Source organism: Channa argus, chromosome 3, assembly GCF_033026475.1.
Source record: "Channa argus isolate prfri chromosome 3, Channa argus male v1.0, whole genome shotgun sequence".
NCBI lineage: Eukaryota > Metazoa > Chordata > Actinopteri > Anabantiformes > Channidae > Channa > Channa argus.
The window spans coordinates 15,844,004-15,854,722 of NC_090199.1; the positions used below are offsets into that span (position 1 = coordinate 15,844,004).

At 38.8% G+C, this 10,719-nt stretch overlaps 1 long non-coding RNA gene across 1 annotated transcript; it reads left to right on the forward strand.

Moving 5' to 3' along the window:
• The first annotated feature begins 2,891 nt into the window (after positions 1–2,891).
• Positions 2,892–10,493, forward strand: LOC137124246 (uncharacterized). The gene is made up of 2 exons (XR_010913931.1): positions 2,892–3,168; positions 3,283–10,493. It is a non-coding gene; the product is annotated as an uncharacterized lncRNA (long non-coding RNA).
• Positions 10,494–10,719: the final 226 nt, after the last annotated feature.

Sequence of the window (10,719 nt, forward strand, 5' to 3'; positions counted from 1 at the left end):
CTCACTCGATTGCTGGTGCCAACATTTTTCACATATTTATTGATAGAAAAACATTGTACATTTAATTTCATGTGGAGAGTTGCAGTGCAAGCCTCTCGTGACACAGACTGACTGACAAGCACTTGCAGTGGTGCACAGATATTCACTTCTAAGAGCATTTTGAGGGAGGTTCACCCTTCTAGCTAATCGGAGAAGCAATGATTTATTCATGATGAGTATGCTTATTAGCTTTCTTATTTACTGTAATTTTCCAACTAAAGATACTTGAAGGGCTGTGCAGAGTTTGGTGGAGTATAAAGAGCAAAGCAAAGTTATATCGGAGCAGGGACAAGGAGAGGTGGGAAGTTTGAGAGGAATGATTCTGAATGTCATGTTGGCTCTATTATTAATAGTTAATAATATAACAGCCAAATTATTAACTTGGCTGTTTGTACAGAAAATGATAAGAAATATTTCTTTTACTTCAAAGTTAATAATGATTTCTACAAAGTAATCTAAATCATAGACAATTTAAGAAAATGATTGACAGTTGTTTTTGGTACAGTCTTGTTTATCCACATGTGCTTTTAACTCCTTCAGAGCAGAGTGTGGTCCCCTTCTTGCACAATCACCACATATTAGAGGATGGACTCCTCTGTGCAGATTTATACCCGTGTCATGTTCTAAGCCTTTTTAGAATCGGTCTTTGTTTCCTGCCTGGTGTCGTAGCTGTACTCGTTTGCAGGTGGTGAGGCAGAGTGGTATAGGAAAAAATGTGACGTCACCTCACACCCTCTATAAAGACCAGATGACAGCTACCCCACTGAGGCTCCAGTTCTCATCTCAGCTCCCAACAAATGCCACTTGCTCTTCTGTGTTGTGAACTTGTTTGACAGAGAATATAGTGTGTTGGTAAATCACAGTTTGAAGCTTTAGTCGAGAGATCTGTGATTTGAGTGCAGGTATTAAACTGCCTGAGGCTGTGATCTTAACACTTGTAAATATTTGTAGATAGGAAGCTTGCAAATGCAACACTTTGTCTGATCTGCAGTTTTTTCTGTGCAGAAGAGTATATTTCTGTAGGGGTGAGAAGTCATTTCTTTCTGCTTAATTTTTCTTCAGTTTTTTCCTATTAATTACATTTTTTGCACCTGCAGTTTGGCTCCTTTTCAGATTGATTAGAGTAGTTTTGTCTGAGTTTTAGGTTTATTTATTTATGTACAATATTTGGTCTGTGCTCACACTGACTAATAAAAGACTTTAGCTTTGAACTTTAGAGCAGAAATGAGTGGGGGAAGACTCAAAAGTATGCTCTGGGTAGTTTGTATCAAAGTATCCAACCCAGCTTGGGTGATATGGGCAGCAATAGTATAACAATATATTGTTTACATTGATCAATATCAATAATTTTCAATGCATATAGTTAATAATAAGGAAGCTCATTTGTATATTAGTACTTGTAACTTGTACGCATAGTTTAGCTAATAGTATGTTCCGATCAACATCAGATACTTATTATTACAGTACATTTAATTTAATATGTATCTGACACATTAGTAATAACAATAAAATGAATAAGCCATATAAATGAAAAGAGGGAGAATTTGAAATCTGTAATTGGTATGACAGGATATTCTAGAGTGAAGATGTTTGTAGCTACGTGGAACTCTACAGAGTGGATCCTCTCAGACAAACAATCTCTGGCTGAGTCAGACACTGGTTAAAGACATATTTCTAATGCAATGTTCACTATTAACAGCTGAAACAACCTGCTACTGGCCACTTCATCATTTTAAACAGTGAATGCAGCAGCCCCAGCTCAATAGAAATAAGAAGCTGATAGCTTAATAGCCTTTCTAACCAGGTTTCTCATCAGCTTTCTGGAACAGCACATGGGCATAAACAAAGGGCTGCGGATGGAAACAAGCAGCTGAGAAAAAAGGCTAATTGAGGAAATTTTATTAACAGAGCGATGCCAAAGAAACTGTAACTGACACAAAGTACCTTGTAAAAGTCTAAACAAACTTTATCTCAGACAGTTCACGCGTGGATTGGCTGCGTTTGTCTCTCCTCTCTCTTTTCCTTCCTGCTCTGTCACTCTGCAGCAGCATGAACACAAGGTCAGGAAGCAGTGTTTTCTGTCACTATACAGTCAAAATCTGATTGCCATGCTTCTAATAAGTCGGAAGTGGAGGAGAAATTAGATTACTACTCTGCTGCGTTTTTATACAAATTTCCAGTAACCAGGTTTCCTAAGTGTATGCAAACGTTGTTCCCCGATTACCAGACAAAACTGATTTATCCAAGTTACCTGGATACTTCAGAACCTGTAAATACAGTCATTGTCTGAGGTCACTCGCTCGCTGGTGTGCCAAGTTCTTATTTATGCTCTTTTCAACCATTTAGCAGAAAGCTGCTCTCTAGAGAAGGACTACGATGGGGAGGATGTCGTTATTTGCTCATCTTGTGATCACTCTGCACGTGTTATTATTTACACACATTAGACTTTTCAACAGCCTGTGTTTTCCTTGTTTTGGTCCAACATGTCAGCTATGTAACCCAGTTACTGTGATTTAACTTAATGATTGACCAGCAAAGTTAACATTTATCAATCAAAAAATGCCTTTTAGTTTATCATTGCTATTAATAGAATTTTTTATCACAATAATTGTGGAGATTGTTTTCATTGCCCATCCTTTTATTAAACCCGGTAATGATGACCCTGTAAAGGTAAATGGTAATAATCTAAGAAAAACAAATCTTTCTTTCATCAATTTTGTCTTCTTAGTGATGTCCTTTTACAATGTTCCATTTTCATCTTATTCATAAAAAAAAACAAGATTTTACTGACCTTTGTTCACCAAACCAACAGATGTAGGCTGCTGCTAGCGCAATTAAAAAGAGACTTTAAATGCCATAAATATTATTTATGTAATTTTCTGTGTCGTTTGCATATTGTTTCGATGTTTGTGTGATTTATTTGATTGTTTAGGTAGGAACTATAGGTTTTCTCCTTGTTGCACACGGACACTTTTTTAAGACAAGTGCTCGGTAAAAGAAGAACATGTGGAGCGGTAATTTAAAGAGCTGAAGTTATGGTGTCTTACGTGATGTGTTGAGTTTCATAAGTTGTTTTTGTTTTGTTATATTTATTTTAATTCATTCTCTCCTGGATGTGCAGCCAGCGAGGTATGTGTAATAAGTTTGCATCCCGTTTTACATTTTATTTACGCATTTAATGTTTATGTTATCCACTACGTGTACAACGTGATTTGTCTATGTGATGTTTTATATGTTTAATAGTTCGACGGTGGATATACAGTACCTAAAGCAAGAGCAACAAGTGCTAATTAAGAGGGAATAAATCCATCAGTTGCAAAGAGCTTCGGTGTTGTGTCTTTCCTGGAGGGAGTGATAGTCGAACTCGAACCTGCCGAATCTTCTCGATCTTGCAAGAGTCCCGACTGCTCGCCGACACGGAACTCAGATAAGACATTAGAAAAACGTTAAAGACACCCAAGTTCATCAGTTTTCTGAAGATGTTCATAAGATAGACACCAAAGGTGTGTCTTGAACGTGACAAGGACTGATAACTGATATTAGAGGATTAATAATAATTGAAATATTGTGAAGGTATTGAATGCGAAGAAAGTGATTGATTATTTGAAAGAAGTATTCCTTGCCACATTAAGTATATTGAATTGAATTTTAAGGGTTATTTACGGTTCAATGTTTCTAATGTTCACTCTAGTGTTCCTATAAGCATCTTGTTTATATTATTGTTACTTTGTTATTCAAATTTGATGTTTACCTACTATAGTAGAACGATTTGGAAACAGTAATGTGTTTAATTAACATATATGCTTAAGAAGTTGCAAACCAATGTAGTTAAGGGCCTTTATCACTCTGAAATAGTTTTGTAACAAAATGTCTCATACAAGTAAAGAAGCTCAGAGTGTGTTAGCTGGCATAGAACAAGAGGTGGATGTGTCAAGCTTTCCACAACCAACATCACCGTCTGAAGAGCCTCGTAGAAGTGAAAGAGCCCGAACATTAACAGAAAAGGGAAAGGAATTTCAGAAAGAAAAACTTAAGGTTCTCCTGCTACACTTTGACAGCACATATGAACGATGGAAAGCTTTAACCAAGGTTGCTAAAAAATCTGTAATAAAACAAGATCCCAGAGATATTCTACAGGAGCACATTGTCAGCATTCAAAGAGAGTTATCTGAGCTGAACAGTATTTATGATGAATACAGAAAAATTGATCGCCCAGCTCATGACATGCGTCGCAAGATGGACAACTGTACATCAATTACTGAGATTGTAGTGCAAAACGCTCAGTCTCAAATTCAAGGAGCAGAGGAACAGATCATTTGGCCTGACGCAAAATCAGTATTTGCATCCTCTGTATCCAGTGTTTCACCTTCTGCTTCCAGCTGTTCTAAGGTTAATTCTATGTACTCTAATACTTCCTCAATTAAAAGACAAGAAGCTGCTGCTGAATATGCTGCCACACAAGTCGTTTTAAAGATTATGACTGAACAAGAGTCTTATCAACAGAGACTATACAACCTTGAGGCTGAAGAAAAAAGGATAATTGCAGAACAAGAAGCTGCTGCATTAACTCATCGCCTGCAAGAAGAAAAGGAAGAAACGGAACGCAGAATAGAAAGAGAGAAAGAAAGGGCCTCTCTCTTAAAGAAACAACAAGAAGAGAATGCTGCAAGAAGAAGGTCTGTAGAAACCTTAAAGAGGGAGCTTGAGCGCTTAGAAGAGTTGAAAAGGCTAAATGCAGCCAAGGCAAAACTTCAAGTTTACGATGAAGGTGAAATCAATCAGATTAAGGGTTTTGTAGCACACAGCTCTGAACATCTTACAGTTACGCAGAAAGACATTCAAGTGAACAATGTAAATCAGCAACCAAAACCACCAAAGGCTCCTACCAGTGCAAGCAAAATTGAAACAGGAGAGCTTGTAAAGGTTTTGGCTGAGGCCATATCAGCAAATAGGCTTCCCATTCCAGAACCTGCAGTCTTTTATGGAGATCCACTTAAGTTTGCTCATTGGAAGGCATCCTTTCAGACTCTGATTGAGCAGAAAAACATTCCAACCTCAGAGAAAATCTTCTTCCTTCAGAGATATATTGGAGGACCAGCTCGAGAGGCCTTAGAAGGTTATTTTCTAATTGGTTCAGAAGAGTCATATGATGCAGCTTGGAAAATGCTCAGTGAACGATATGGACATCCATTTGTCATTGCAAAGGCTTTCAGAGACAAGCTATATTTCTGGCCAAAAATAGCCTCAAAGGAAAGTTCTGAGTTAAGGAAATTTGTTGACTTCTTGTGCAGTTGTGAATGCGCTATGAATCAGAATGAGAGTCTACAAATCCTTGATGATGGAAATGAGAATCAGAAACTGGCAGCCAAGCTACCTGACTGGCTAAGCACCAGATGGAACAGAAAGGCCACAGAGTATCAACTGGAACATGGGAGATTCCCAAGGTTCAGTTATTTTGTAACATTCCTTTCATTGGAAGCTAGTATTGCTTGCAATCCTATTACATCTTATCAAGCATTGGAATCAGAAAGGGTGAAGACAAAGAACAAGAACACCGTACCTTTTAAGAACCAACCCATTGGTACCAAGATATTCACAACAAATATCAGTGAAAGAAACGTAGTTACATGTCTGTTTTGTAAGAAAAGGGGACATGGTTTGCATAAGTGTCATAAATTATTGGAAAGGACAGTTGCAGACAGAATTAAGTTTATTAAGGACGAAGAACTATGCTTCGGCTGTTTGAGCACAGGCCATCAGTCTAAGAAATGTAACAAGAGGATGGTTTGTGAAGTCTGCTCAAAACGTCATCCCACATGTTTACATGAAGATCGCTCAAACCAAGAACAAGGAGCTAAAAGAGAACAATCTAAATGGAGAGATTGCAGTAAGGAAAGAATGACAGAATCAGTACAACAAAGTCTCACCAAAGAAATCACATCCAACAGAGTTGTACAAGAAGGTAACAGTGTACAGACTTCAGCTATAGTTCCTGTGTATGTGTCATCACCAAGAGATCCAAACAATGAAGTACTTGTTTACGCTCTGTTAGATTCACAGAGTGACTCTTCATTCATTCTTGAAGAAGTAGCTGATGCTTTAAACATGGACACAGAACAAGTAAGGCTAAAACTATCGACAATGTCATCTAAAGGGACAATTGTTGCCTGTAAAAGACTTAATGGTCTACAGATAAGAGGACTACATTCATCTAAGAAGATCACAGTACCAACAGCTTATACTCGTGAGTTCATTCCTGCCAATCGGACACATATTCCAACTCCAGAGACTGCTAAGGCATGGAGTCATTTAGAACATCTTGCAAAACACATAGCTCCACAGAAGGAGTGTGAGATTGGTCTTTTGATTGGTTATAATTGCCCACAAGCCTTATTACCTAGAGAAGTTGTAAGTGGAGAAGAAAACCAACCCTTTGCACAAAAAACAGATTTAGGTTGGAGCATAGTGAGCTATGGTGTCCCATGTGAGAACTATGGTGATGCTATCGGAGTAAGTCATCGTATCATTGTAAAGCAGGTGATACCAGAACCTACAACAATAGTTAAACTCAGAAGTGAGGTTCACTATGTGTGTAAGACTCAAATCAAAGAAATGACCACTCCAGATAATGTAATCAAGATGCTAGAATCCGATTTCAGTGAAAGAGATGTTGGAGAAGCAACTCTCTCTCAGGAAGATTTTAACTTCCTCACAAAGATGAAGAATGGAATAAAGCATAAACACGATGGTCATTACGAGATGCCCTTACCTTTCAAACAAGATAGGCCAAACCTTCCCAACAATAAAGCATGTGCTGTACAGCGTTTGTCAAGTTTGAAATGCAGATTCAAGAGAGACCAGAAATACTACACTGACTACAAGAACTTCATGAAAGACCTCATAGTTCGTGGTGAGGCAGAAAAGGTCCCAGAAGAAGAACTGAACAACAAACCAGTCTGGTATATTCCTCATCATGGTGTATACCACCCTCAAAAGCCTGGGAAGATACGTGTAGTCTTTGATTGTTCAGCAAGATTTCAAGACACATCACTGAATGATCATCTTCTTACAGGCCCAGAACTCTCAAACACCTTGCTAGGAGTTCTTTGTAGGTTTCGTAAAGGCCCAATTGCCGTCATGTGCGATGTGGAACGCATGTTCCATCAGTTCCATGTTAAACGTGAAGACCAAGACTATTTAAGGTTCTTATGGTGGGAGAGCAATGATCTAGAATCAACACCATCAGTATTTAGGATGAAGGTTCATCTGTTTGGGGCAGCGTCCTCACCTGGGTGTGCCAATTTTGGTCTGAAACATTTAGCCGCTCAGTGTCAAGATCAATTCAGTCAAAGTACTGTTAAATTCATTCAGAGGAGTTTTTATGTTGACGATGGACAGGTGAATGTTACTTCTGATGCTGAGGCAATCCAACTCATTAAGGAAGCTAGAGAACTTTGCAGTACAGGCAAGCTGAGACTACATAAGTTTGTTTCCAACAGCAAGGATGTAATACAAGCATTACCAAAGGAAGAGTGTGCTGATAGTATCAAAACCCTGGATATGGCTTTGGGAGAACCACTCTTTGAGAGAGCCCTTGGTATTCAGTGGTGCGTATTCTCTGATGACTTCCAATTTAGAATTACTGTCAAAGAACAGCCACTAACTAGAAGAGGTGTGTTGTCGACAGTAGCTTCCATCTATGACCCTTTGGGATTCCTAGCACCCTTTGTCCTACGGGGAAAGCAAATCTTGCAGCAACTGTGTCAAGATAAAGTTGGTTGGGATGAGTCTCTTCCAGAAGAACTCAGAACACAATGGATGTCATGGCTACAAGACCTTCAAAATTTGTCTAAAGTAAGGATCAGAAGATGCTATTTACCAGTAAACTTTACTGATGTCAGGCAATATGAGCTTCACCATTTCTCAGACGCAAGTGCCACAGGTTATGGGGAGTGTACATATCTTAGAGCAATTAATGCTAACGGAGATGTCCATTGCTCACTTGTTATGGGGAAGGCACGTGTTGCTCCTACTAAGATAACCACAATACCACGGCTTGAGCTTTCTGCGGCAGTGGTAGCAGCAAGGACAAGTGTTGTTCTTAGAGATGAGCTTGAAATAAATGGTCTTCAAGAACATTTTTGGACTGATTCAAGAGTAGTTCTTGGATATATAAATAATGATGCAAGACGCTTTCATGTGTTTGTGGCAAACAGAGTCCAAAGAATCAAGTCCAGTACAGACCCTAAGCAATGGCATTTTGTGCAGTCTGAAGATAATCCTGCAGACCATGCTTCCAGAGGTCTAACTGCAGAACAACTAGTTGCTTCAAACTGGTTCACTGGCCCAGACTTTCTATGGGAAAAGGAGCTACCCATAGGTACAGTGGTGGAAGAGGTCAGTAAAGATGATCCAGAACTTCGGAAGGTGCAGGTGCTCAACACCAGTGTAAAGGTAGATAGGACACTGTTAGACCGCATGACAAAGTTTTCTGACTGGAATAGAGCCGTCAAGGCTATTGCTCGTCTTAAGTGCTTTGCTCAGCAAATTAAAGGACTTAAACCAAAACTAAATGAAACCACAAGTGTTGAGGAAAGGCAAGAAGCCGAACTTTACATCATAAAACTAGTCCAAAGAGAAACATTCAACAGTGAAATCAAAGGTTTAGAAAAAAGCAAGGAAATAAGATCAAAGGACAAAGTCAATAAGCTACACAAATTAAATCCTTTTGTGGACGAGCATGGTGTGTTTCGAGTAGGTGGACGTTTGACAAGAGCTAGCTTTCACCCATATGTCAAACATCCTGTCATTTTGCCAAAGGCAAGTCATGTGTCTTCTTTACTTATTAAGCATTACCATGAGAAAGTACATCATCAGGGAAGAGGCATGACTGTAAATGAACTGCGATCCAATGGGATATGGATCATAGGATGTAGCAGTGCAGTTGCTTCACACATTTATAAATGCACAAGATGTAGAAAGTACAGAAGGACTGCACAGGAGCCAAAGATGGCAGACTTACCTGAAGAAAGAGTGGAAATGACACCTCCATTCACGTACTGTGGCATAGATTGCTTCGGACCATTCTATGTGAAGGAAGGGAGGAAAGAACTGAAAAGATATGGTCTTCTTTTTACGTGCATGTGCTCCAGAGCCATACATATTGAAATGTTGGACGATCTAACAACAGATGCCTTTATCAACGCATTGCGTGCATTTATTGCAATACGTGGAAATGTAAGACAGCTAAGAAGTGATCAAGGCACTAACTTTGTAGGCGCAAAGAGAGAGTTCATGAATGCAATGAAGGACCTGAATCAAGAACAACTTAAAACATATGGATGTGAGTTTATCACAAACATCCCATCATCCAGTCATATGGGAGGTGTATGGGAGAGACAGATAAGGACAATTAGAAGTGTTCTCACAGCGATTCTGGATCAGTCTGCTAAAAGACTTGACAGTGCCTCACTCAGAACCTTTCTGTATGAAGTAATGGCTATTATAAATAGCAGACCTCTAACAACAGAGCATTTGAATGACCCCACAAGTCTCGAACCTCTCACGCCAAATCATATTCTTTTGATGAAGTCTGGAGTAATATTGCCCCCTCCTGGTCAGTTTGTAAGTCAGGATCTTTACCTACGTAAGAGGTGGCGCCGGGTGCAGTTCTTGGCAAATGAATTTTGGAGCAGGTGGAAGAAGGAATATCTCCTTAATCTTCAGCAAAGACAAAGATGGCAAAAGGACAGAAGAAACACAAAGGTTAATGACATTCTCATCCTTAAGGAAGATAGTTCTCCACGAACTCAGTGGAAGCTGGCAAGGGTGACAGAGGTGTATCCTAGTAGTGATGGAAAAGTTAGGAAAGTAAAACTATTGATCAGTGACTCCAGCTTGAATAGTGAAGGAAAGTGTACTTCTAAGCCAGTGTATCTAGATAGACTTGTGCACAAGACTATTCTACTGCTTGAAGCAGAGTAGATGTTATGTTTGCTTTCAAGTATATAGTATTCACTCAGTGTCTTAGCTTAGGTAAGAGTGATAAAGTTCAATTGTTAAGTGAAATCACAATAATGTGATTTGGTGGGAGTTTAAATGCCATAAATATTATTTATGTAATTTTCTGTGTCGTTTGCATATTGTTTCGATGTTTGTGTGATTTATTTGATTGTTTAGGTAGGAACTATAGGTTTTCTCCTTGTTGCACACGGACACTTTTTTAAGACAAGTGCTCGGTAAAAGAAGAACATGTGGAGCGGTAATTTAAAGAGCTGAAGTTATGGTGTCTTACGTGATGTGTTGAGTTTCATAAGTTGTTTTTGTTTTGTTATATTTATTTTAATTCATTCTCTCCTGGATGTGCAGCCAGCGAGGTATGTGTAATAAGTTTGCATCCCGTTTTACATTTTATTTACGCATTTAATGTTTATGTTATCCACTACGTGTACAACGTGATTTGTCTATGTGATGTTTTATATGTTTAATAGTTCGACGGTGGATATACAGTACCTAAAGCAAGAGCAACAAGTGCTAATTAAGAGGGAATAAATCCATCAGTTGCAAAGAGCTTCGGTGTTGTGTCTTTCCTGGAGGGAGTGATAGAGACAACTAATTAAAAAGGTGTTTTGCTCTTTGCAGACCTTTACAATAAGAACCCATCATTATACATATAATTAA